Raw genomic sequence first — 27,177 nt, forward strand, 5'->3', positions numbered from 1 at the left:
ACGTCTCTCTGCTTGGTTGTCCTTGGAGAACTGTCTTCCATCTGCCAGCTGACCATCTTTGCGTTAAGGCCTGGAAGAGGCATCCTGTTTTTCCCCCCTCGGCGTGGTCCCTCCATTTGCAAATGTCACTTTTTGGAAGCTGGCTCTCCTTTCAGGCTTACCAACATTGGACACGTCATTCCTGGTGGTGTATAAAGGAGGAGAGGAAGGTGGCAGGATTTGAGGATCTTCCGTCTCCTTAGAAGTCCACAAAGGCTGCATGTAGGTGGCTGTGGGTCAATAGGGCAAGAGCGGCAGGGATCCAGTCATCTCAGAGGGAGGAGGCGGCGATATGGGTGGCAGGAAGGCCCTCAGAGATTGCTGAACCCTTTCGGGAAGTCCCCATCGGTGCTTCAATGTAAGATGTCTCGGGTGGGCCTCCAAGTGTTCCTTTTCCTCAATGCTAAGGAAATCGAGGTCTTGACTAATGATTTGCACTTCTCCATCCCATGGGGAAACCTTGGCCATCATCCCTCTAGTGCACTTCTCAGCTTTAAAGAGATGTGGGGCAAAAGCTTGCAATGACTGTAGCTCCGTTGACAGCAAACCCCATGCGTGCTGGATCCTTTTCCACTGGATGTGGAATTCCAGAATGTTCTGGATGCCCTCTGGGAGGAAAGAGAGTCCCGTCTTGGTCCCTGAGCAAATCTGAGCTTTAGTTTGCTAAGATCTGCCTGTTGCTCTCTGTCTCTTACCACAAACACTCCATTTTATAAAAGTCTTCTGCTTGGGCTTGGGCTTCAAAATCACCGGTTCATAGACGTCTTCCGTTGTCGGCAACGATTTGGGTGGCAAAGGCAAAAGAGGGTGGGATCCAGTCATCCCAGGATGAGAAGGAGATCCGGGTGGCAGGAAGGCCCTCAGAGATCGCCGGATTCTTCCCAGAAGGCCCCATCTGTGCTCTGAGGTACGATGTCTCAGGTGGGCCTCCAAGCGTTCCTTCATCTCAGCGCTGAGGAAAATGAGGTCTTCAGTGAGGATTTGCACGTCCCTTGTCTCCCTTCTGGGTTTCCTAGACTTAGTTCTCTCTGCTTGAAGATACGGGGTAAAGACATGGAGAGATCTAAGCACCATCAACGGTAGGGCCCACGCGTGCTGGATTTTCTTGTGTTGGATATGGAATTCCAGAAGATCCCTCTCCTCAACAGGGAGGAAAGAGGGCATCATTTTGGGACAAAAGAACCTCATTGTTTCAGTAGTCTCCCCTGCCTTAACCTGTAATGCTCTTTGGGGTGTCTCTATTGCCCCCAAATGGCGCTTTGCCTTTTGCAATGGTGCCAAAACTTGGGGAGCAAGTGATGTGTCCTGAGGCCGTCTATACCTGCGAGACCAGAGAAGTCGTTCTGGAACCTGGGAAGAGGGCTGAGGAGGGGGGAATGGATGAAACAGGTGTTGAATCCATTTTGGAATCTCCAATCTATGCTTTGTGACCATAGTCTTCACACTGCTCTCCAGATGTTGCCGTATGTTTGTGTCGAGGAACCAAAGCTGCTGGGCCTTCGTTTCCACATCTGCCTTGTCTCCTGGAAGCCTCTGGGGTCTCCTTCCAGTGTGCTTCTCTAGGTTGAGTGGAAAGGGAGCAAAAATGTCCAGAGATTTCGAGATGCCAGATGGCAGGCCCCAGGCATGCTGGATCTTCTTCTGGATGACGTGAAACTCCAGAAGGTTCCAGGACGTATGGACGTAGGAAAGCAGCCTGACCTCAGGGGATCTGACAGCAGCTGCTGGGAAGCTGGAACTAGATCTTGCCTCTGGTTTCCTCTGGTGGATGTTCTTCACCGGCTTGACGGTGGCTTCTTTCCAGGATGAGGTCCACCAGGGTGGTCCTTCTCTTCTGGAATGGGAAGCATGAACTCCCTCTCGCAGGTGGAATCCCACACGACGTTCACGGTGGGCCTTTTCGACAGGGACCTGATGTGGAGGGACCATTGCTCTCAACGGATCTTGGATCAGTAGAGGAAGGCCCCATGTGTGTTCCCAGATCTGATGGCTCACATGATACTCCAGGCGGTCCTTTGCCTCTTGACTTCTCAGAGCCTCAGAAGGGACTGGCGCAAAAGCCTGCAGAGATCTCTGGAGCAACGGTGGACCTGTGACCACTGAACTTTTGGCCATTTCCGGTTTCTGCACTAGAGAAGTTTCAATCTTGGGCAGAGGAGGAGGAGGAGGAGGAACAGGAGGAGGAGGAGATGACTTCATGTGTCTGAGAGCTTCTTGGACCTTCCAGGGCAGCTGCCAACACTTCAGTTGGACTCTCTTCTTCAGGTGAAGCTCCAGCTTCTTTTTGGTCTCGGCGGCCACAAAGGCGAGGACTCGAGGCCTCCTCACCACAACTGTGACCCCCAGGGGCCTGTCTGAGGTGGAAGCGGGAGCAGAGGGCATGAAGCTCTTGAGGAACCTGAGAAGAACCCAGGGCATCCCCAGAAGATGCTGGAGCCTCTTGGCTACCCAGTGAGACTCTAAGCCCTGAATCATGGCTTCCTTCATGAAGGGGACGGGCACAGGCAGAAAGCGCATCTCCTCTACCTTGGCAGCCTCAGGAGAAGCTCGCTCAGATGAGCCTCTGCTGCTCTTCTGATTCTGGACACGTTTGTGGTATTTACTGGACCGGTGGCTCTTCAAGCTGCTGAAGACGAGGGTGGAGTCACTAGAAGAGTCCGTCCACGTACTGATGGAAGAGGTCTCATATGTGCTGGATGACCAACTTGAGACGTCCTCCATATAATCATCCAGCTCCCTAGAGAAACTGTCCCATGTCTCTCGGTCCTGGGAGGTGGCTTTTGAGGCCTTCTGCCCCACAGGGACACTCGCCACATGCTGACTGGTATCGGTGGACTCAGTGTCCTCTGAGCTGAAGGATTCTGAAGTCACACTGGAGGTCCAGAGGTAGGACTCCTGTTCGTCTTCGCTTGATGTGGCGGTGGAGACTTGGGTTTCCTGGCAGGACCGTGAGGAAAGCAAGGACCCGGGCTTGGCATAGCGACCGTCGTCTGCGCACTGCCCATAAACCAGCTGCCAGGCCTCCTGAGCGACCCGCCTGCATGCCTGGCAGGATAGTTCTTTGCAGAGAGGTTGACGAAGACGCTGGTAGGCTATCTGGTGGGCAGCATCTTCGGTGCTCCCTGCAGAGGAGAAGAATCGTTCTAACATTAGACCTCCTTCTCCTTCTAGCATTGGTGATGTTACCTAGATGGGTCACGAAATGTGTGTGACAAAACAACCAAGCCAAAGTATTGGATTAAAATTTGGAAATGGATACAACCAATTATAGAACAACCAATTGAATATAAACCGGAACTTTTTCTGCTGGGGATAACTAAGGGGAAACATAGAAAGAAAACTAAATATATATTAATATACTTGTTGACGGCAGCCAGAATAATATTTGCCCAACGTTGGAAACACAGTAATATTCCCCCAGATGAATTAGTGATTCAGAAAATTCTAGATTGCGCAGAAATGGATAAATTAACATTAAGACTAAAGGACAAAAAAAGAGTCTGAATACTATGAAATTTGGGATAATTGGCATAAATGGTTGTATAGCAGAAATAAAATTAATTTAGCCAAGAAGCAATAGAGAAATTTGTAGAACTGTAAATGAATGTATATAAATATGGAAGCGATATAAGATTGATATATATAGGTATGATGACGCAACAATGTTAATGTGATGATTGAAAGTTTTCATAGACGGAAAAAACAATAAAAAATCTCTTTAAAAAAAGAAAACAACTAAGCTCAAAGAGGACCGAGAAGCCCACAGTCCTTCCTCCTCACCACACACAGCCCACTCCCTTCTAGCACTGATGACATTAGCTAGTTGGGTCATGAAATCTCTGTAAGGAAAAAAACCAACCAAACTCAGAGATCACCAAAAATTGTAAACTACCCAGAGTCATTGACTATAGAAAATGAATGAATGAATGAATGAATGAATGAAGGAATGAAGGAATGAAGGAATGAAGGAATGAAGGAATGAAGGAATGAAGGAATGAAGGAATGAATGAATGGAGGGCAGCAAATCTGAACCATGGAATTCACCATGATCTGCATTGGGAAAAGACCATTAAATTATTGCCTTTCTTGGTCTGTCTGTCGTTTCATTTCATCTAGCACCGTTCATTTGTCAGGGCTGTAGGCTGAAACAGAACATTATCACTTAGGGGTATACTCACTTTTGTTGCCAGCAGTTTAGACATTAATGGCTGTGTGTTGCATTATTTTGAGGGGACAGCACATTTACACTGTTATACAAGCTGTTTACTCACTACTTAACATTGTAGCCAAGTGTCATTTCTTCACTGTTGCCACACGAAAAGATATCCTTAAATATTTACAAAATGTGAGGGGGTGTACTCACTTCTATGATATACTGTTGATAGATAGAGAAAGATGACAGATACAATAGGAGATAGATATAGATAGATAGATAGATAGATAGATAGATAGATAGATAGATAGATAGATAGATAGATAGATAGATGATAGATAGATGATAGATGATAGATAGATAGATAGATAGATAGATAGATAGATAGATAGATAGATAGATAGATAGATAGATAGATAATGGATGGATGGATGTATATTAGAGATGATAGATAGATAGATAGATAGATAGATAGATAGATAGATAGATAGATAGATAGATGATAGATAGATAGATAGATAGATAGATAGATAGATAGATAGATAGATAGATAGATAGATGATAGATAAGGCAGGTAGGTAGGTAGATAGATAAATCGGTAGATTAGATAGGTAGATTGGGTAGGTAGGTAGGTAGGTAGGTAGGTAGGTAGGTAGGTAGGTAGGTAGATGACAGAAAAAGTACAAATTGGTGGATTAAATGCTTGGAAAGACTTAAAACCTTTTCCAATGGTTTTAATGGTTTCCTGTGAGCCGATCTCACTTTTCTGCTGGACCTGCAGAGACAGAAAAAAGAAAAAGGAATATTTTTTGTCCAAGAGGTGATGTTGATTTGATACTCTTTTGACTTGTCTCTCACAACAGCCACACACCAAAGGCCTCTGCGGTTGTCTTCATCCTGGAGAACGTTACCAAGCTCATACAATACACTGGACAACAAAGCTAATGGAATGTTCCAAGTTTCTACCATTTCCTATTTCACAAGGAAGATTGGCCAAGTTTCTGCCCTACATAAATGCAGTCCAGCTATTCAGTATTGTTCTGATCAGATGGTATTATATCTTTTATTTTTAATGATTTAAATACATGGCTATGGCCCCCAATGTCATTCATGGACAAGCTGGCCTCCAAACTTCACAATCATTTTCTAAGATCTTTCTTGCTAGGCATATATGTCAAGTAGAGGTAGTCCTCGACTTCCGGACACAAATGAGCCCAACATTTCTTTTGCTAAGTGAGATATAAAGAACGGTTTCAGGAAGTAGGCATGGCTAGTTTAATGAGAAGAAGGACCAGGGGAGACATGATAGCAGTGTTCCAATATCTCAGGGGTTGCCCCAAAGAAGAGGGAGTCAAGCTATTCTCCAAGGCAACTGAGGGTGGAACAAGAAGCAATGGGTGGAAACTAATCAAGGAGAGAAGCAACTTAGAACTGAGGAGAAATTTCCTGACAGAACAATTAATCAGTGGAACAGAAGTTGCCTACAGAAGTTGTGAACGCTGGAAGTTTTAAAGAAGAGATTGGATAACCATTTGTCTGAATTGGTATAGGGTCTCCTGCTTGATCAGGGTGTTGGACTAGAAGACCTCCAAGGCCCCTTCTATCTCTGTTATTCCATTACTCTGCTAATTAACTAGTAGAATGGCTTTCCTTCAGAAGTGGTATGTGCTCCATCACTGAAGGCTTTTAAAAAGAGACTGGGCAGCCATTTGTCTGAACTGATATAACTGCTTGAGCAGTGGGCTGGACTAGAAGACCTCTAAGGCCCCTTCCAACTCTATTCTTCTGTTAAACACCAAGTTTCTTCATCAGACTGAATTAATGTCCCAAAGCTCAGGTCTTGAATTCACCTTATTAAGAAAAGTCACATCGGAATACCACAAAATCTGGGACAAAATGATACCGATGGTTAGAGACGAGGGAAAAAATTTGGGACAGAAAAACACGGATAAGAACTGGAAAATGTGGTGTTAATATTGTACGATAGGTAGGAATTCGATATCTATATGTACTGATAGTAACTATATAACGAAAGGAATTAATGGGTAGGTAATTTGACTGATTACACCTACCTATGTAACGAATATAAATTGTTATTGTAAGATCAAAAAACCTCTATGGAAATGACTATGCCAGAAATGTCGCACTATGTCCAACATTTTTAACGTTTACCTAATAAAAACCTTGTTTAAAAAAAGAAAGGAAAGTCCCATTTTCCCTCCCAATGATTTGTTCCCTCTGGGATAGGAGTCTCAAAAACTTACCTGTTCTGCCTTGGAGAACCATTTAAAGGGGTTGAAGAGGTAACTCAAGCTTCTTTGGAGCCATCCGGAAGTCACCTGTACCACTGTGAATGTTTTCAGGATCTTCCAGATAATAAACAAGACTAAGATAAAGGGGGCATTTTTGCCGAGAAGTATAATATACTTCTCAAGAGCCAAAAACCCAAGACATGGAGCTGACAGCTCCATCTTGGGAGAAACCCCGAATAGGCTCTGGGCTGTTTTTAACATGAACAGGGCCTTAATATGATGTCTTCTGAGCGCATCATAAAGGCCTCCTGCAGCACCAAGCCAAACCCATCTCACAAAAGTCTCTCATGACCCTCTTCCTGGAAAGTGCCAAGTCTTTTCTATCACTTGCACATTGCATCAGCCCCTGGCTAGAATTCACGGTGCTCCACGGACGTCTTTAGGTTTATCATCTGGAGTTTAGAACCTTAGAATATCAATCAGAACAGAGCTGGAAGGGAGCTTGGAGGTCTTCTAGTCCAGCCCCCTCCTCAAGCAGGAGAACCTATACCAGTGGTGGCAAACCTTTTTCTTATGGTGTGCCAAAATTGCACCCGCGCGTGCCCAATCTCCCCACCCAACTGTGCAATCGCGCGTGACCTCCTCCCACACATGCGCATACGCAAACCCTCCCCAGGCTCTGGAGGCTTTCCTGAAGGCTGGGGAAGGCGAAAAACAGCCTCCCCAGGCCCTCTGGAAATGTGAAAAATCAGCTGGCCGGCGTGTGCATGCTTGCCAGAGCTAACAGCTGGCATGCCACCCAATATGGCTCCGCGTGCCACCTGTGACACATATGCCATAGGTTTGCCATCACAGCCCTATACCATTTCAGACAAGTGGCTGCCCAGTCTCTTCTTGAAAGCCTCCAGTGATGGAGCCCCCACAACGTCCAGTGGCAAGCCGTTCCACTGGTTAATTGTTCTCACTGTCTGGAAATTTCTTCTTAGTTCTAGGTTGCTTCTCTCCTTGGCTGGTTGCTATCCATTGCTTCTTGTCCTGCCTTCAAGTGCTTTGGAGAATAATGTGAACCCCTCCTCTTTGTGGCAACCCCTCAAATACTCAAATCATGTCACCCTGGGTCCTTCTTTTTTCTAGACTAGCCATACTCCAATCCTGCAGCCATTCTTCCTATGTTTTAGTCTGCAGGCCTTGGATCATCTTAGTTATTTATTATTTATTTATTTATTACTTGAACTTATTAGTCGCCCCCTCTCCCCACAGGGACTCGGGGCGACGTACAAAAGTATTATATAGCGTACAGAGGAGGTAAGAATAAATAAATAAGTTACAATACCTAAAAAAGTTTAAAACCCCAGTGAAATTAACCCTTAAAAACTAAAATTACCAATTAAAAATGCCCTGGGCTGGAGAGGTTGTAGAATTATGCCAGGTCAGCTAGTCGAAACAGGTAGGTTTTCAGCTTCATACGGAAGGAGCGAAGGTCGGTTGTAGTCCTGATGTCTGGGGGGAGGTCATTCCAAAGGGTGGGGCCCACTACAGAGAAGGCCCTACTTCTGGGCGCTGCCCTCTGGCACTCTCTGGAGGACGGCACCCGGAGTAGTCCCTCTCTGTGTGAGTGGACGGGTCGCAGGGATGTATGGGGCAGGACGCGATCCCGCAGGTAACTAGGCCCTGTGCCATGGAGCGCTTTGAAGGTGGTAACCAGCACCTTGAAGCGCACCCGGTAGGCCACAGGAAGCCAGTGCAGCTCGCGCAGGATAGGTGTTATATGGGAGAACCTCGATCTCCCCATAATTACCCGCGCGGCTGCATTCTGGACCAACTGCAGTCTCCGGGTGCACCTCAAGGGGAGCCCCATGTAGAGAGCATTACAGTAGTCCAGGCGAGTAGTCCAGGCGAGTAGTCCAGGCGAGACGTCACCAGCGCGTGAGTGACTGTACGCAAGGCCTCCCGGTCCAAAAGGGGCCGCAATTGGCGCACCAGGCGAACCTGGTGGAACGCCCCCCTCGCCACGGCTGCCACATGATCTTCCATAGACAGCCGGGCATCAAGGAGGACGCCCAAATTGCGTGCCCCTTCCACCGGGGCTAATTGATCATCTCCGATGGTCAGCGATGGCATATGCTGGTTGAACCGGGAAGCCGGAAGCCACAGCCACTCTGTCTTGGAGGGGTTGAGCCTGAGCCTGTTGTCATCCATCCAGACCCGTACGGCTTCCAGACACCGGGACATCACTTCAACAGCCTCGTTGGGGTGGTTTGGGGTGGAAATGTACAGCTGAGTGTCATCAGCGTACAGATGGTATCCCACCCCAAAACCACGGATGATCTCGCCCAGCGGCTTCATATATATGTTGAACAGGAGAGGCGAGAGGATCGACCCCTGTGGGACCCCACAGATAAGGGGCCTCGCGGTCGACCTCTCCTCTCCCGCCAACACACATTGCGTCCGGCCAGAGAGGTAGGAGCGGAACCATCGTAATACGGTGCCCCCGACCCCTAACCCCTCCAGACGGCGCAATAGGATACCATGGTCGATGGTATTGAAGGCCGCCGAGAGGTCTAATAGGACAAGGATGGAGGAACAACCCCCATCCTTTGCCCTCCAGAGATCATCCACCAACGCGACCAAGGCTGTCTCCGTGCTGTGACCGGGTCGGAAGCCGGACTGGCGCGGGTCTAGATAATCAGCTTCTTCCAGGTGGCGCGGAAACTGCTGAGCCACCACACTCTCAACAACCTTCGCTAAGAAAGGAAGGTTGGAGACAGGACGGTAATTTGCTAGCTCCGTTGGGTCCAGAGAAGGCTTCTTGAGCAGGGGCCTCACTACCGCCTCTTTCAAGGCGGCTGGTAAAAGGCCCTCACCCAGCGAAGCGTTCACCAGCCCCAGTAGCCAGCCTCGTGAGCCCTCCCAGGAGGCCAGTACCAACCAGGAGGGACACGGGTCCAATAAACATGTAGTGGCTCGCAGTCGCCCGCGCAACCTGTCCAAATCTTCGGTGACAACAGGGTCAAACTTCTCCCAGCATGGTCTCTCAAGACTAGCCTCAGACTGGAGCACTGAGGTGGGTCCATCCCATTCGGATCCGATCGATTTTATCCTGCAGGAACTCTCCAAATTCCTCTGCCCGGCCCAGCAATGGGGGGTCCCGTTGCCCCTGTGACAAAAGGGAGCGGGTCACCCGAAACAGGGCAGCAGGGCGGTTCTCTGCGGACGCTATAAGGGTGGCACAATACTGACGTTTGGCCACTCTTATTGCCACAAGGTAAGTCCTTACGTAGGCTCTTACTTGTGCTCGGTCGGATTCGGAGCGGGAGGACCTCCACTTGCTCTCTAGGCGTCTCCTAAGGCGTTTCATTGCCCTTAGCTCCCCGTTAAACCAGGGGGCCCGGGTAGATCGTGGCCGTCGGAGAGGCCGCAAAGGCGCCACCCGGTCTAAGGCACCGGCGGCCGCATTATTCCACGCGGCTACCAGGTCCTCTGCCCGGGGGCGGGGCAGGTCTGCAGGAGGTGGCCCAAGCTCTGCCTGGAACCTATCTGGCTCCATCAGACGCCTGGGGCGGAACCATCTGGGATAGTCTGGTTCCGCCTCCCCGCGGTGGGGAGCAGCGCCAGGGAAGTCCAGCTGGAGAAGTGAGTGATCTGACCATGACAGGGGCGTGATGACTAAATTCCCTCTTCCCAGATCACTCGTCCACTGGTCGGAGACAAACACAAGATCCAGTATATGGCCTCCCTCGTGTGTGGGGTCCTGAACTACTTGAGTCAGATCCATGGCTGTCATGGAGGCCATGAATTCCCGGGCTGCCCCGGATGCCTCTCCCGTCGATGGCAGGTTAAAATCCCCCATCACTAATAGCTTGGGGGTTTCAACCGCCATCTCCGTGATCCGCTCGAGGAGCCCGGGCAGGGCCGCTGATGTATGGCGGGGAGCCAGGTATACTATCAACAGGCCCAGCTGACTCCCTGGGCCCCATTTCACACCCAGAGACTCACAACCAGATATCTGCGACACAGTGAATTCTCTCGGTGCCAAATCTTCCCGGATGATTATCGCTACCCCACCACCCCTACCTTGGGCCCGTGGCTGGTGGAATACACGGTAACCTGGAGGGCACATTTCCCTGAGGGGCAACCCCCCCTCTGGGCCCAGCCAGGTTTCCGTTATTCCTGCGAGGTCCGGCTCCCCCTCTGTGATCAAGTCACTGATGAGGGGGGCCTTATTAATCACGGACCTCGCGTTACATAACATCAGCCTAAGGCCCAGGCTCTGCCGATCCTGTCCACCTAGCCTGCGGGGGTTGGTACAAGCGACCGGGCGTATCCAGCGGCCCCGGTCTCCCAACCGATTGTATGTTCTTCTAGTGTCCTCGCGCCCACCCCTCCCTACGACCGTCGCAGTTGCTCTTCTCTGCACTTTTTACAAAGTCTCAACATCTTTTCAGTAATGCGGTGGTTAAAAATGGATGCAGTATTCCAGGTGTGGCCTTACGAAGGCCTTATAAAGCAGTACTAATACTTTATATGATTTTGATTCTGTGCCTGTTAGAAGGGAGTGAAGTTGAGTGGAATGGAATATGGAATGGAATAAAGAATAGAATGGACTGGACTAAACTAAACTAGACTAATTAGACTGGAATGGACTGGACTAAACTAAACTAGACTAATTAGAATATTGGAATAGCATAGCATAGCATAGAATAGCATAGCATAGCATAGCATAGAAAATATGGAATTGAACGGAATAGAATAGAATAGAATAGAATAGAATAGAATAGAAAGAAATAGGAATAGGAATAGGAATAGAAGATATAAAATGGAATAGGAATAGGAATGGAATAGAATGGAATAGAATAGAATAGAATAGAATAGAATAGAATATAAGATACGGAACGGAACAGAACAGAACAGGACAGGAGATATGAAATGGAATGGCATAGAATAGAAGATATGAAACGGAAGGGAACAGGTCAGGAAAGGACAGGAGATATGAAATGGAATGGAATGGAATAGAACAGAATGTAGAATAGAATAGGAAATATGAAATGGAATGGAATAGAATTGAAAATTTTGTATTTTATTTTCTATGATAAATTAAAAAGCATTTTTAAAAAACTTTCTGACTCCTTCCATTGACAGAAACATCTATATTTTTTGCAGTTTAGCTTTCCCCATCATTCCGTGTTGCAAGAGAGCTGCATCCTTTCACCTTTACAGAAAGTGCAATTGCAACAGCCTTTAGACTGCAAAAAAAATAAAAAAAATATTGATGAAAGCCATCACTGCACTATAAGCAATCCCCAAACAAAAGCTTTAAATCCAGCTGAACCATGGGGTAAAAATTGAGTCACGTTAAACCACGTTTCAGGAGGAACCAAACCTTGTTTATTTTTCATAAGCCAGTCTTCTTTTATATATATGTATGTATGTATGTATGTATCAGTGGTGGGTTCCTACCGGTTCGCACCGGATCGCGCGAACAGGTTGAAGATCGAACCCGGAAGTAACAGGACCCGGAAGTAACCGGGAACCGGCACCGGTCCTGTCACTTTATCCCCCTTGCCATCCCAATGGAGCTCGCTCGCTCCCCCGCCCGTCCGCACTAAGCTAGCTAGCCCAGCTAGCCGCTCATTGATTGGCTGGAGTTCAGCCAATCAGTGAGCGGGCTGGAGGCGACCCGTTTAAAAGCGGGTTGTCCTCCATTTCAAAACTCCCTTTTCTTCGCTGGGAGCTTGCTGCTTCCTTCAGGTAAGTAACTAAGCGCGAGGGGGGGCGGGAGGCTAGCTTCGGCGAGGAAAGGCCTCTAGGTCTTCCCTCGCTGAAGCGGCGGGCTGGCGTGGGCCGTGCGGGCGGTGGGCAGCTAGCTTCGCCCGGGAAAGGCCGCTGGGCCTTTCCGGGACGAAGCGCCGGGGTCGCGTGGAACGCGCGGCCGCCGGGAAGCTAGCTTCGCCCGGGAAAGGCCGCTGGGCCTTTCCGGGACGAAGCGCCGGGGTCGCGTGGAACGCGCGGCCGCCGGGAAGCTAGCTTCGCCCGGGAAAGGCCGCTGGGCCTTTCCGGGACGAAGCGCCGGGGTCGCGTGGAACGCGCGGCCGCCGGGAAGCTAGCTTCGCCCGGGAAAGGCCGCTGGGCCTTTCCGGGACGAAGCGCTGGGGTCGCGTGGAACGCGCGGCCGCCGGGAAGCTAGCTTCGCCCGGGAAAGGCCGCTGGGCCTTTCCGGGACGAAGCGCCGGCGTCGCGTGGAACGCGCGGCCGCCGGGAAGCTAGCTTCGCCCTGGAAAGGCCGCTGGGCCTTTCCGGGACAAAGCACCAGGCTGGCGTGGGCGGCAAGCCTCTGCGAGGCTAGGCCAAAAGCCCCCCACCCTCCCCTCTCCAGCCTCGCCTGGCTGGCTAAGCCCTAAGAGTCTTAAACAGTCTTACCTGTCCTCCTGCCTCTCTGCCTGTCTGCTGCCTGTTGCATCGGAGAGCTGCTGATTCTGCCTGCTGGTAAGTAACCTGGTTTTTTTTCTTTTATTTTTTTAATGTATTTTAAAATAATATTTTATTTATTGTGCATAGAATTTTTTAAAATATTTTTACTTAAAAGTATTGAGTGTAGAATATTTTAAAATGGTTTACTTCAATTTATTGTGTATGGATTCTTTTTTAAAATTGTCTCAGACTATTTTAAAAAAGATTCTATCCAAAATAAATTAAAATAAACTATTTTAAAATATTCTATACTCAATACTTTAAAATGTATTGTGTATAGAATTGTTTTAAATTGTTTTATTGTAATTTATTGTGTATTGAATGTTTTTAATGGTTTCATTTTAAATTATTGTGTGTGGAGTAGTTTGAAATGGTACAGTATAAATTATTGCTGGTGGAATAATGGTTACAGTTGGTACAATACCTTAAAATAGTTATAGTATAAATTATTGCTGGTGGAATACTTAACAATGGTTTTTAAGGATTTTTTTTATTTATAGAATATCTTTTTTAAATTATTGTTTGGGAATTTTTATGTTTTAATTGTTTATAAAATATATTTACTACAAGAAATATTATTCCTTTTTGCAAATGTTTTCTTTGTGGTGCAATATGTTGCTTAAAAGTGTTCAGACCAGGTTTATATATCTCAAAGTGGGTGCTTTTCTATGGGCAGGCCAGGTTGGTGCAAGGCAGCTTTGCCAGATTTTGTGTGTTTCTATGTGATACCTGGTTGTTTAGGTAATTGTGAGGTGGTTGCTGGTTCTGTGAGCTTCCTGGCACTGTCCTTTATAATTTCCCACAATGCCTTGATGGTTTTTATTCCAGTGGCTTTGTCTTTCCTGTCCTTAGGGTTAGGGGGGAAAAAAACACTGGTTTCATTTGCAGTCTTTGGGGGGGGGGGACAAAAAGGAGAAAGAGGGAGGAGGTGGGGGAAAGTGGGATCCTTGCTGCTTTCTGAGCTTGGTGGTTTTTTTTACAGACATTTCACTACCAAACTAGGTAACATCATCAGTGCTAGATGGGGTTGTGGGGAAAGGAGGAGGAGGAGAAGTCGAAGGACAAAAAGGAAAAAGATAAGGAGGGAGAGGACTGTGGGGTCCTTTGGTGTTCTCTGAACCTGGTGGTTTTTAATTATTTTTAGGGAATTTTTATTTATTTATTGTTTATAGAATGTTTATTACAAGAAATGTTATTCCTTTTTGCAAATGTTTTATTTGTGATGCAATATGTTGCTTTTAAGTGTACAGGTTGGTGTATGGTATGTGTCTCAAGGTGGCTTCTTTTCTATGGGCAGGCCAGGTTGGTGCAAGGCAGCTTTGCCAGATTTTGTGTGTTTCTGTGTGATACCTGGTTGTTTAGGTAATTGTGAGGTGGTTGCTGGTTCTGTGAGCTTCCTGGCACTGTCCTTTATAATTTCCCACAATGCCTTGATGGTTTTTATTCCTGTGGCTTTGTCTTTCCTGTTCTTAGGGTTAGGGAAAAAAACTGGTTTCATCTGCAGTCTTTTGGGGGGGAATTGTTTTTTTTTGTGTGTGTGTGTGTGTGTGTTTTCCTGGCACTGTCATAGTTTGTGTTTGTGGGTATGTAATGTCCTGCAGTTATCTACACATTAATAATGATCAAGTACTAATAATATTTCCTTATACATTTTAATGACCTTTCCTTTCATAATTGGTGTTTTCTTTCATACTTTTAGATTTCTAATTGCTGTTTCTGTTAGTTAGCAATTGATAAAACAAATTCCACGTGAAAAAGTATTCAAAGCCTTCTTGGTTTTAATTGTCAATTTATTCATTCTTGCACATTCTAATATTTATTCATTTTCATATCTTTGTTTTTTCCACTGTTGTGCAAACACAATTCCAACAGCTGTTAACTTGTGTAAAATTAAATATGTATTTATTCCCTTCTGTAAGTAGCTCTTTTATTGTTTTGTGTACTTATTTTAATCTTATTTAAGTAGTAAGTGCACAAAATAATAAATTTCCTTTTTTATATTTTCTTTTTGTAGATCATTCATTGGGGCAAAAAATTCAGTGACATTGTCTTGGCCACTCCCATCCGGCCACATGACTGCCAAGCCACTCCCACCCAGTCACATGGCCGACAAGCCACTCCCACCCGGTCACATGGCCGACAAGCCACTCCCACCCGGTCACATGGCCGGCAAGCCACTCCCACCAGGTCACATGGCTGGCAAGCCACTCCCACAAAGGAGGCCACACCCACAGAGTAGGTTCCAAAAATTTTTGAAACCCACCACTGGTATGTATGTATGTATGTATGTATGTATGTATGTATGTATGCTGGTTTTGTTGTATTCGGGTCTTTTCCCGTGTAAGGTTGAGATTGTCTTTGCAACGTTTCGGCAGGCAGGTGAGATCCTGCCGAAACGTTGCAAAGACAATCTCAACCTTACACGGGAAAAGACCCGACTACAACAAAACCAGCATACCTACACCCGTGAAAATCTACGAAAACATTTTTCATAAGCCAGTCTTCTTTTTATATATATATATATATTTATTGTTTTTACATTTAAAACAATGCAATGCCGCGGAGTCGGGGTGATCATATATTCACATTATGTACAGCTAGTTTCAACCATTAACAGTTATTCTACTTAATACATTGTCTGTCCCTCTGTTCGATCACAATATATACATTTGTTCCAGTCTTGTCATCTTAACTTTATAAGTATGGAACAATCATAAAATCTGTTCCATACCTCAAAATATTCTGATTCCCCTTTATTTTTAAGTTCCAAAGTGAGCCTATCTGCTTCTGCACAGGCCAACACTTTTCTGATTATATCTAGCTCTGATGGTGTATTTTCTTTTTTCCAATGCTGTGGATAGGTTATGCGCGCTGCAGTCAGTATATGTATAATTAGATAGAGTGTATCTTTCTTAAACTCCTCCGGTATTATGCCTAGGAGAAAAGTTTCTGGTTTAAACATAATTTGTTCTCCCACCATTTGTTCTAACCATGATTGAATCATTTTCCAATATTTTTTTGCCTCATTGCACGTCCACCACATATGGGAGAAAGTGCTTGGTGTTTTTTTTACACTTCCAACAATTTGGGGCCAGATTTTTGAACATTTTAGAAAGCCGTGCTGGCGGGAGATGCCATCTGTAGAACATCTTGTAAAGGTTTTCTTTATACGCCGTAGCCAATGTTAATTTCTGATTAAGTATCCAAAGTTTTTCCCACTTAGCCAATTCCACATTGTAACCGAAATTTTTCGCCCAGGCGACCATGGTTTCTTTCTAGTTTATATTCCAACAAAAATCTATACAGCACTTTGATCAGTCTGTTTTCTGTCTGTATCAATAGTTTATCTAATATTGTGTAGTCTTTGGCAATACCTTCGTTCTTCCTATCCTGTGCATACCTTGATTGTATCTGTAAATAAGACCACCATTCTACTTGTACTCCTTGTGATGTCAGTTCTGATGTGGTTTTGATCTCCCCCTGCCTGTTCAATAGCTCTTTATATGTGACTATATTTTCCACGTTCATTAAATTTGGGTGTATGTATGCTTCCATCGTAGATAGCCAAATAGGTATTTTGGTATAGTGGTCATGTTTAATTTTGTTCCATATTATTAACAGAGATTGTCTAATGTAATGTCTACTAAAATATTTGTGTGCAGATCCTTTTTCATACCAGAGGAAGGCATGCCAGCCTGCTTGGAGGTCATGACCTTCCAATTTGAGTAATCTTTTATTTCTCAGCATTATCCATTCCCTTAGCCATGTTAATATGGCCGCAGTATAATAGAGTTCCCAATCTGGTACACCAAATCCTCCCTTTTCCTTAGTGTCTTGCATAGCCTTAAGTTTTATTCTCGGTTTTCTTTCCTGCCAGATAAATTTCGAAACCAATTGATTCAAATCTTTGAAGACACCTTTTTCTAATTTAATGGGTATATTCTGAAATAGGAAAAGAAATTTTGGTAATATATTCATTTTTATAATTGCGATCCTGCCCATCAGGGACAGTTGTAGGTTCTTCCATCTTTCTAGATCCTTCTTAGTTTTATTAATCAGATTGGTATAATTGTCTTCTTTGATGGTCACACACCTCGCAGATAAATGTATACCAAGATATTTAACTTTTTTGACAATTTGGATACCCAATTTCTTCGTTAACTCCTCTTTTGCTTTTGATTTCATATTTTTAGTCAGCATTTTGGTCTTTGTCATATTTATCTTTAGACCCGCTATTTTCCCATACTCTGTCAGTTCCTCAATGAGTTTCGTACCAGACTTCATAGGATCTTCTAGCACAAACACTAGATCGTCCGCAAAGGCCTGTAACTTAAATTGCTCCTTTTTTATTTCTAGTCCCTTTATCTGTACCTCTTTGCGTATATTCCTGGCTAGTACTTCTAGGGTTAGTATAAACAACAGGGGGGACAGGGGGCAACCTTGTCTTGTACCTTTCTGGATTACAATACTTTGTGTTAGTTCACCATTGATTATTACTTTGGATAAGCCAGTCTTCTAAAGACACGTGATGGAGACGGAGCGAATCCCGCCCACAGCAGCTCTGGCCAATAGGAAAAAATAGGTGGCCCTCCCTCTTTGCGCAGGCGCACGTCTTTCCCGCCCTCTATGCGTTGTGGCGCATGCGCGGACCTTCTTACACGCTGAGGTAACCTGGAGGGCGCCATTGTGGTTGCCGTGCGGTGGCATCGGTGGCGATCGGTGAGTGGGGGAAGTTGCGGGCTGGGGATGATGGGAGTGTGTGCCCGAGGCCTAGGGAGACCGGTGGTGAGGCGAAGAGCGCCCGGGGCCGCGTTGACATCTTTCTGGGCCAGCTCGGAAATTTCCTATTTCACAAGGAAGATTGGCCAAGTTTCTGCCCTACATAAATACAGTCCAGCTATCCAGTATTGTTCTGATCAGATGGTATTATATCTTTTATTTTTAATGATTTAAATAGATGGCTATGGCCCCCAATGTCATTCATGGACATTCATGGTTGGCCCTCCCAAGGTCTACAAGACATCTTGGCAGCTTCTGGCTCTTGGAGAGAAGAACTGCTCGTGACATCTCCTGAGGACCCTTCTGACCCTTCCATGTCGTCTCCTGAGGACCAAGAAGAATCCTGGGCTTCGTTGTCTTCTGCTAGCAGAGAGGAATCATCTACCAGATCTTCCTCTAGCTTCCATCGGACTTGTGTGGACTGCTTGAGCAAGGGGGTTGGACTAGAAGACCTCTAAGGGCCCTTCCAATTCTGCTATTCTGTTATTTGAGAGCATAGAAACAGCCCTTGGAGTAGCAACAATTTTGGGTATAGAGGTTGGGAATATTTATAAGAACGACGGTCCTTGGTGAGGTGTGCGTAAATGTGCCCTTTGCAATATTTAATTTGGTGGACAGGTAGCTCCAGTAGGATGCCCTTAGCTTGATTTGCAAATATCTTTTCTTTGGTGTGTGTCTATATGCGTATTCTGGGGTGCCACATCTATACGATCAGGGAAATTCGTATTATAAGGGATTTTCCCTGTTTGCTATTATTTACATGATTTAATCAATTCCAGCCTGGCTGTCAATTATGCTGTCCACTAAAATGAATATTTTCAACCTTATATTGACACACCTTTTTGTCTCCTCAAAGGTGGTGAAAATAGCTTTGTGTCTTATAGACCGAATATTGCTGAAGCCCCGCCCACCTGCCAGACATTTTTTGGCCTCTGCATGCCCTGTTTTTAGGACTGTTTTCAGACCATTTTCAGGGCTTTTTTCAGGCCGTTTTTGAGGCTTTTTTCTGCCTGTTTTCAGAGCTTTTTATGGACTGTTTTCGATGCTTTTGGGGGGCTTTTTCAGGTCTTTTAAAGGCTTTTTGGGCCTGTTTTCAAGGCTTTTCTTGGCCTGTTTTCAGGGCTATTTTTAGCCCATTTTGAGGTTTTTTTTGGCTTGGTTTATTTTGGAAAAAATGGCCCAAAAGAGCCTTTAAAATGCCCCCCAAAAGTCTTGAAAATGGGTAGGAAAAAAGGGTGGAAAGGGGACAAAGAAAGCCCCCCCCCCAAAAGGGCTGAAAATGCAGCTCACAGAGGCCAAAAACCTTTGTTGTTTTCCTCTTCTAAATTTAGGTGCGTCTTATAATCAGAAAAATACGGTAGTTCCTGAAGAGTTCCTGGGTCACCTCCAAAGACTGTCCTATGAGCCACAGTGGCACGGTGGTCAGAGCGCAGTATTGCAAGCTACTTCTGCTTACTGCTGGCTGCCTGAAATTTGGCAGTTCGAATCTCACCAGGCTCAAAGTTGACTCAGCTTTTCATCCTTCCAAGGTCATTAAAATGGGAACCCAAATTGTTGGGGGCAATATGATAACCCTGCTTAGAGAGGGCTGTAAAGCATTGAAAAGTGATAAGTCTATTGCTATGTAGAATACATTGCAGTAATCCAGCTTGTGGACCACGCAAACCGTTAAGTTACTCTTGCCAAGGTTTTTTGGACCAATAGGAATGAAGCTGGTACACTAGGCAAAATTATGAGGAGCCATCTCACCCCAACAGCCTCGGCCTGCCCCACTCTTTCTAGCAGAAGGGGCACGGTGTGGACTCCATCGGTCAAGGAATTCCATCTGGCTGGTCATGCAAACTCCTCCGTTATTACTCGAATCGATGCTTCTTAAGCTCAGCAACTTTAAAATGTGTGGACTACAACTCCCGGCTTTGCCGGCTGCAGAATTCTGAAAGTTCCCCACATCTTAAAAGTTGCTGAGATTGAGTAACATTTCACTGGACTGTAAGGAGGAGGAAGAGATGCACCCTTGATCTAGTGGGATTGACATCAGCCTTACGAATCCGCTACTCCCTTTCAAGACAGGCTGAAAATCTCAATTTTATTAGCGGAGGTAGCCTCTGATCTGAGTGGAGAGGCTGTGTCAGGGCTGCCTCCAATCAATTTCTAGGAATGAAAACCCTGAACTCCATAGATTCAGAGAAAAGGTCCTTTTACTAAGAAAGAACTGAATTCAGCAAAAGTCAGGGAAGGTCTGAAGCAAATGCACATGAAAAAGACAAATTGAAAATAGCCCCAGTAGTCAGGCTAACATATCATCAGCCAAGAAGACATTTTGAGAACATCTCTGGTACAGGTGCTCCACGTTGCCCTCGTGCATGCTCTTCCCAGGACGGTTGGCCTTGAAGCTGTTAAACAACCCAAGCCGGCCTCTCTGAGTCCCCATCACTTCTCGGCAATTCCACCCTCCCGCCACCTGCACAGTTCCCCTCCCAAATGCCCATTGCTCCCTCCCGCCACGCTTCCATGGCAGCCAGCTTGAAGGAAAGCAGCGATGGCCAGGCTGACAGGCTGCTTAGGAAACAAATAAAGTAGACTTCCCCAAACTTTCCAGCTTTGTGGACCGGTGGGGTGGGGGAGAGGAGAGGAGATGGTTCTAGGCGGGTGGCAGGTAGTGTTATGGCCCACCAGCAGCCAACAGAGCTGGCAGCCGATTTGGACAGTGAGGAGGTTGGGGAGGAACCTGGGCCAGTCCTGGAGTCTGGGGAAGACTCTGTGTTGGAGGCAGAGAGGGGGCCAGGGCCATCTGACAGTTATCAGCTGCCTTCAGAGTCAGACATTAGTGAGACAGAGGAACAACTGGAGCCTGTTCCCGGTGTGCGCATGCACAGAGTTGCCAGACAAAGGGAACAGCTAGAGAACAGGGGTCAACTTGGGAGTAAGGCCACAGGAGGACGATGAATGGTCCCTCCCATAGGGAATAAAAGAGGAGCAAAAGGGGAGTGGAGTTTGCAGGAGACCATGAGTTCACTTCATTGGTTCGGGACTCTCCGAGACTCCTTGCCAAGTTCTGCAGATATCGGCCTGGCAGCTCTCCAAGCCAGAGAAGGTCTGTGACTGTAAATCCTCCCTTGAAAGATTTGGAGTTTTTGCCGGGACAAGGAATTTGCTTCATGCTCTTGGTCAGATAACAGGTAAGTGTATGTACAGCTTCATTTGCACAAGTGGCACAAACGTCTGCCACACGTAGAAATGGAGCATGCATGTGTGAGCTTGCCCACTGCTCATGCAAATGGGGTGCACACACATGCTTGCCTGTCGCTTCAGGCAGCCTGGTTGTGAACAGCTCATGGCCCAGTAGTGGGCTGTGGCTTCTGGGTTGGGGAGTTAGAGAACAGGGACAGGCGCCTCCAGAGGCTCACGAGTTAGAGGAAGGAATGGAGGCTGCACAAGGGGAAGGGATGCGGGTGAAATTTGGGCACACAGATTTCGCCATGGACTCACAACATCCTGGGGTTACCTTTTGCAAACATCCCAGCCAGATTCCGACAAGCAAAGTCAATGGGGAAAGCCAATTTGCTTAATGACCTGTTCTGACCCCCTCCTCTTGTATACCAAGACACTCTGACACAAAGTCTCTTCAAAGATGTTTATTGACATACAGGTTCCACCTTGGCAGCAATCCAGCCTGCCAAGGTCAAGATAGCACTCTGGGCAGCAATCCAGCTACAGCGACACCCCTTGGCAGCAATCCAGCTACCAAGCTCCAGATAATCACCTTAGCAGCCAAGGTCCAGGGAACAGATTGACAGTAATCCAGGTAAAACCTTTAGCAGCAATCCAGCCTGCCAAAGTACGACACAGATCTGAGCTTCTCCAACTCCAATGATCAGTTGATTCCTGCAAAGGGTGTGTCCACAAGCAGTCCCTTTATAGTCTGGAGAGGAGTCTAATGATCAGCAGCTGAGAGCCATTACCTCCGGTAATTGCTCAATTGCTCCTTACGCCGGGTAGCACGTCGGTAACGAGCATCTAATAGCTCACTGCTGTCTGACTCACTGTCCTGTGACTCCTCTCCACTGCTCCAAGGCATGACATCAGGAGCCCCCTTCCTTTGGCTTTCACCACTGCTCCATGCCTCAGGCGCCCCCTGGTGGCCAACCAGCCTCTCTGCGCCCTGCTCAGCGTCGGAACCCTGTCCAGGGTCCCCCACCTCCTCTTGAGCCGACTTAGAGGACACCTCGCTGTCGGAGTCTGGTGGCAGCGGCACCGGCACCGGCTGGGCCACAACAATGACCACATTATTCCCTTAACAACTACCTTGCTTAGCAACCAAATTCTGGTCCCAGGTGTGGTCGTAAGTCGAGGACTACCTAAACCAGCCCCAACCAGCGGTAAAAAAAATGACCTCCCTTTTTTGAGCAGCAGATGAGCGACCAGTTGCTCCTCTCTGGAGGCTTTTCAAGGAGAGACTGGGCAGTCCTTGGTCCAGGGTGGTATAAGGCTGTGAGGGTGAACCTATGGCACACAGGGCACTCTCTGTCGCCAGCTGCTCTTCTGGTTTAAAAAACAGACCTTTTGGGGGCTGTTTTTTGGGCTGTTTTCAAGCTGAAAAACTGCCTGAAAATGCCCCCAAAACAGCCCAAAAACAGCCTGGAAAAGGCTCAAAAATGGCCAAAAAACAGGCATGCGTTCACTGACCAGTTGGTCTTTGGGTTTCCGGCACTCCGACGTGTGCACATGGACACGTATTTTGGTTTGGGCACTTGTTGCCGAAAAGGTTCACCATCATTGGTATAAGGTCTCCTGCTCAGACAGGGGGTTGGACTACAGGACCTCTAGGGGCAATTCCAATTCCGCTGTTCTGTTAATTGATCAGGGGAACAGCTTGCCTCGAGAAGTCATGGATGCTCCACCCCTGGAGGTTTTCAAGAAGAAACTGGACAGCTATTTCTCCAGAATGATACATGTTTCTTGCTTGAGCTGGGAGTGGGGCTAGACTTAACCTCTCATTCAGTGATTTTTTGCACTTGCAATGATGCTGAACAAGTGGCAGTTACCACTGGTCATTGCACTTGCATTGGTGGCAGCAACCCTATGACCACATGATTGCAACCCAGGGGCCCCATGTCTGACTTGCAATGACAACAGTGCAGTGTCCCAGTCACATGACTGCTACTTGTGGTCTTCTTCACTGGCTTCTTACTAGCAAAGTCAATGGAATAACCAGCAAGTCACATATGGAGACCACATGAAATCCTTGCTTAACAATCTGCAGTGGTTTGCTTAATGGCAATTGGGAATGCCAGAATTTCCAGTGCTTAGCAGTGAAAATTCTGGTTCCAATTATGATCGCTAAGTGAGTTCTCTTTTTACTTTTTCTGAGATATGAGGAGTGTGTAATATTTTTCTTAGCCCAACTTGGCACTCAGATGAATTCACTTAGACTTCTGCTAGCCTCCAGGAGCAGGAAAGAGTTCCCTTAGTGGAAAGGCAAGTGAGAACTTTCTGGTACTTGGGACATGCATGCTCATCTAATTTTAATGGTGGAAAGAAAGAAGGGATGGCCCTTTCATGATCTTCTCTTGTTACAGCTCACAGATATTTGCCACATACCAAAGACAATATATGGATATGGCTCCCTTCTACAAGGTGTTATTGACACAAAAACTTCGTGCACTGGTTTATAATTGTGATGTGGACTTGGCGTGCAACTTTTTTGGGGGTGAAAAATTTGTTGATGCTTTAAATCAGCCTGTAAGTACCTGAGGAAAATGTTTCTTTCTTTTAGGCATAAAAAACTGATTTAGGAATGGAAGATTTGCAAAAAATACAGGTCATCCTCGATTTACAACAGTTGTTTAGTTACAATTTAAAGTTACAAAGGAGAAGAGGGAACTTTCTGAAAGTCTTCAGTTAATTCCCTGCATTTATCAAATATTGTAAGAAAAACCAAACTTGATAATGGTATCTAAAAAGAGTCTTAAGTTCCAAAAAGGTAAGTAACTGTTAATTAAGCTTACTTTTTGTGGTGAGAGCCAGTTTGGTGTAGTGGTCAAAGCACTGAATGGAAACTGGGAGACGACTTCTGGTTCCTGAAGGCGACGGACGTGTTGTCCGCCGCTCGTCTCCCCGGCTGGCTCCGTAAGGAGCACAGGGGGCCCTGAAGGGGTGCCCTGCCGAAGGGTGGCAGCAGCCAGCGGGGGTGCTTTTCAGCTTCGCCTAGGAGCCGGGGAGCGGAGTGGGGGCGAGGGGCAGCGCTGTGCTGCCCGCCCTTTTGCCGAATGGACCCGGAGGATAGAAAGTACTTGGAGAAGTGCGGCTGGATCCTGGTGGTAGGGGACTCATCCTGAACTCTCTGATCGTTTAAAGGAAAAGCAGCAGACTTTTGTAAGTTCTGTGTTCAACCTATTTGAATGGAGATTAGAGGGGGGTGTTTCTTTCCTCTAACCCCCCCCCCCTCGGAATAAGTGGCATTTGAACGATCTCTCTTAAAAGAGAGACTACAAAGGCTGATCCGTCATTTGAACTAGCCAACGGAGAAAGATCTTTATCACGATTGCCAGGAATGACTGTGGAGCCGTTTTTCCTTTAAAAGCCTTGATTGAGATTTCTGTTTTCCTTCTCCCGGTGGAAAGAGGAGCTAAGATGGCACCCACCCTTCTTTGTTTGTCTAATTATAAATGAAGTCTGCCCTTCGAAACTACCTTCAGCCTTATTACTCTCTCTGAGGAAAACCGAGACCCCTCCCCGAAATGTGGTTCTACTGAACTTTGCCTATTGATACCCTACATTTGGTTTGCCTCGGTGCCTTGGAACTGTGAACGGCCACTTTCGGCTTTGTTTTGTATTTTGGGGACCGGCACAGCTGCGAAATCCTCGGACGCCATTTCCTTGGAAAAAGACTAACATCTCTGAACTTTAAACAAATGGGGCCTAAGAAGCCACCGACGAGCAAGTCACTTTCAGCCCCCGCATCTGCCTCCTCCAGTCCCAGTATGCAACAAACAAAAATCACATCATTGTTACAGCAAGAGGGGTCTGGAGCAATGTTCCCTCTAATTTTTTTCCAATATGAGCAGAAAAGTATAGTGTTTGAGCGGCACATTTTCATGTCTGAGCACCTGAATTTTTTTCACAGATGTCACCTAAGACAACAACAAAATCAGTATTATTTGAAACTCAAAGTTATGTTTCTTCAAGGTACCCACTTAATTAAAAGTGTTATATAATATCAGTATCACTTAACAACACTCCTGCTTAGCAACCAAAATGTTGGCTCAGAAACTCTGGCATTTGAAGCACGCAAGTCTTAAAGCTGTCAAGTTACAAGACTCTTGCACCCCTAACCCTTTAGAAAAAAAACCCAGGGGTCTTCAAACCTGACAGCTTTAAGACTTGTGGACTTCAACTCCCAGAATTCCTCCTCCAGTCATGTTGGCCCAGGAACTCTGGCATTGAAGCATGCAAGTCTTAAAGCTGTCAAGTTACAAGACCCTTGCTCCCCTAACCCTTTAGAAAAAAAACCCAGGGGCCTTCAAACCTGACAGCTTTAAGACTTGTGGACTTCAACTCCCAGAATTCCTCCTCCAGTCATGTTGGCTCAGGAACTCTGGCATTGAAGCATGCAAGTCTTAAAGCTGTCAAGTTACAAGACCCTTGAACCCCTAACCCTTTAGAAAAAAAATACAGAGGTCTTCAAACCTGACAGCTTTAAGACTTGTGGACTTCAACTCCCAGAATTCCTCCTCCAGTCATGTTACAGCAATGTCATCTGCGTGGATCTGCTCCATCTTTGGTTTCTTCATCGTGGGCAGGGCTGCTGCTGAAGATGCCGACGAGCTGCCACCAGAATAACTGCTGCTACCTCCTCCTCCTCCAACAGCACCACCACATTTGCACCTGAGCTCAGCGCCGCGTTACCCCTGCCCCCTCCTCCTCCGCCGTGCTTTTGAGGAGCCATGAGGCTTTTTCCCCCCTGCTCCCACCCCCCCCGCCTTCCTACTGGCTCCCGCAGCCTCATGGCTCCTCAAAAGCACGGCGGAGGAGGAGGAGGGGGCAGGAGTAACGCGGCGCTGAGCTCAGGTGCTCCGAGCGGAGGGGAGGCACCGCTGCCACGCACGGGGATGCTGGCTGGAGCTTTGGCAGCTTCACCTCAGCCGCAGCACCAGGCAGCAAATCCGACAGTGCTGTTAGAGGAGGAGGAGGTGGCAGCAGTTATTCTGGTGGCAGCGGGGGCTTTGGGGCTTCACAACTACCCTCAGTCGCCCCGTGCTCATCAAAGCAAGTCCGGGGAAGTCCTTTGCGGGCGGCCCGTTCTAGCTGCCTGCAAAGGACCTCCCCAGCTTCTGGAGCCTGTGGCAATAGAAATCACTGTGCGGCAGTTGAAAACTGCTGCGCAGTGTTTTCTTGCCATGTGCGCGGCCGCGCAGCCGCGCATCTTAGAGGGAACATTGGCCTGGAGAGGGACCAAAATAACTATCTGTTTCTCAAATGTTTCAAGAACTTATGAGGGGGGAAAATGATTTGAAAAAAGAAATGACAGAGCTTAGACATTATTTATTTATTTATTTATTACTTGAACTTATTAGTCGCCCCCTCTCCCCACAGGGACTCGGGGCGACGTACAAAAGTATTATATAGCGTACAGAGGAGGTAAGAATAAATAAATAAGTTACAATACCTAAAAAGTTAAAACCCCAGTGAAATTAACCCTTAAAAACTAAAATTACCAATTAAAAATGCCCTGGGCTGGAGAGGTTGTAGTATTATGCCAGGTCAGCTAGTCGAAACAGGTAGGTTTTCAGCTTCATACGGAAGGAGCATCATATTGCAGAAAATAAACAAAGGATTTTGGTGTTAGAGGAGGGAGCGGCTGGGTTGGGAGAAGAAATCAAAACAATCCGGAAGGGAAATGTAGACTTGGAATTTTTTTTTGGCAAAAATAGAATTTGAAAGAATGTCCTTTTTTCTTAGATTCCAGAACCTACCAGAGACAGAAAATGAAGACCTTAAGGATATCATGAGTACAATCTTAGCAGATTATATTAAGAGAGACAAAAATCAGCTCTGGTGGGATATGGACCTAATCTATAGGATAAATTCAGCATATGCTAGAAGTCATCATGTTCCAAGGGAGGTACATGTTAAATTTCTCAGGAGGACCACAAGGGATGAGGTACTTGGTACCCAAAGGGAGAGACCATTGAAATATAAAGATGAATAAATCACCATCCTTAAGCAGATTCCAAAAAAGATAAGAGAGAGGAGGAGGAAATACTCCTCCTTATCAAATAAATTATATAATAAAGGAATCTGGTTTAGATGGCTATTGCCAGAAGGAATGTTGATCTTTTGGGAGGGAAACAGGATTAGAATTAATACAGTGCAGGAGGCGGAAGCCTTCACCAAAAAGAATTTCCTCCTCCTAGAGGATGAACATAGCGAAGGTAGTGGGAGGGGCAGTATGGTGCAGGATAAGAAGGAGGGGGGGGGCTGAAG

The sequence above is a fragment of the Natrix helvetica genome, assembly GCF_964273705.1.
Source record: "Natrix helvetica genome assembly, chromosome: 10".
In the NCBI taxonomy this organism is placed as follows: domain Eukaryota; kingdom Metazoa; phylum Chordata; class Lepidosauria; order Squamata; family Natricidae; genus Natrix; species Natrix helvetica.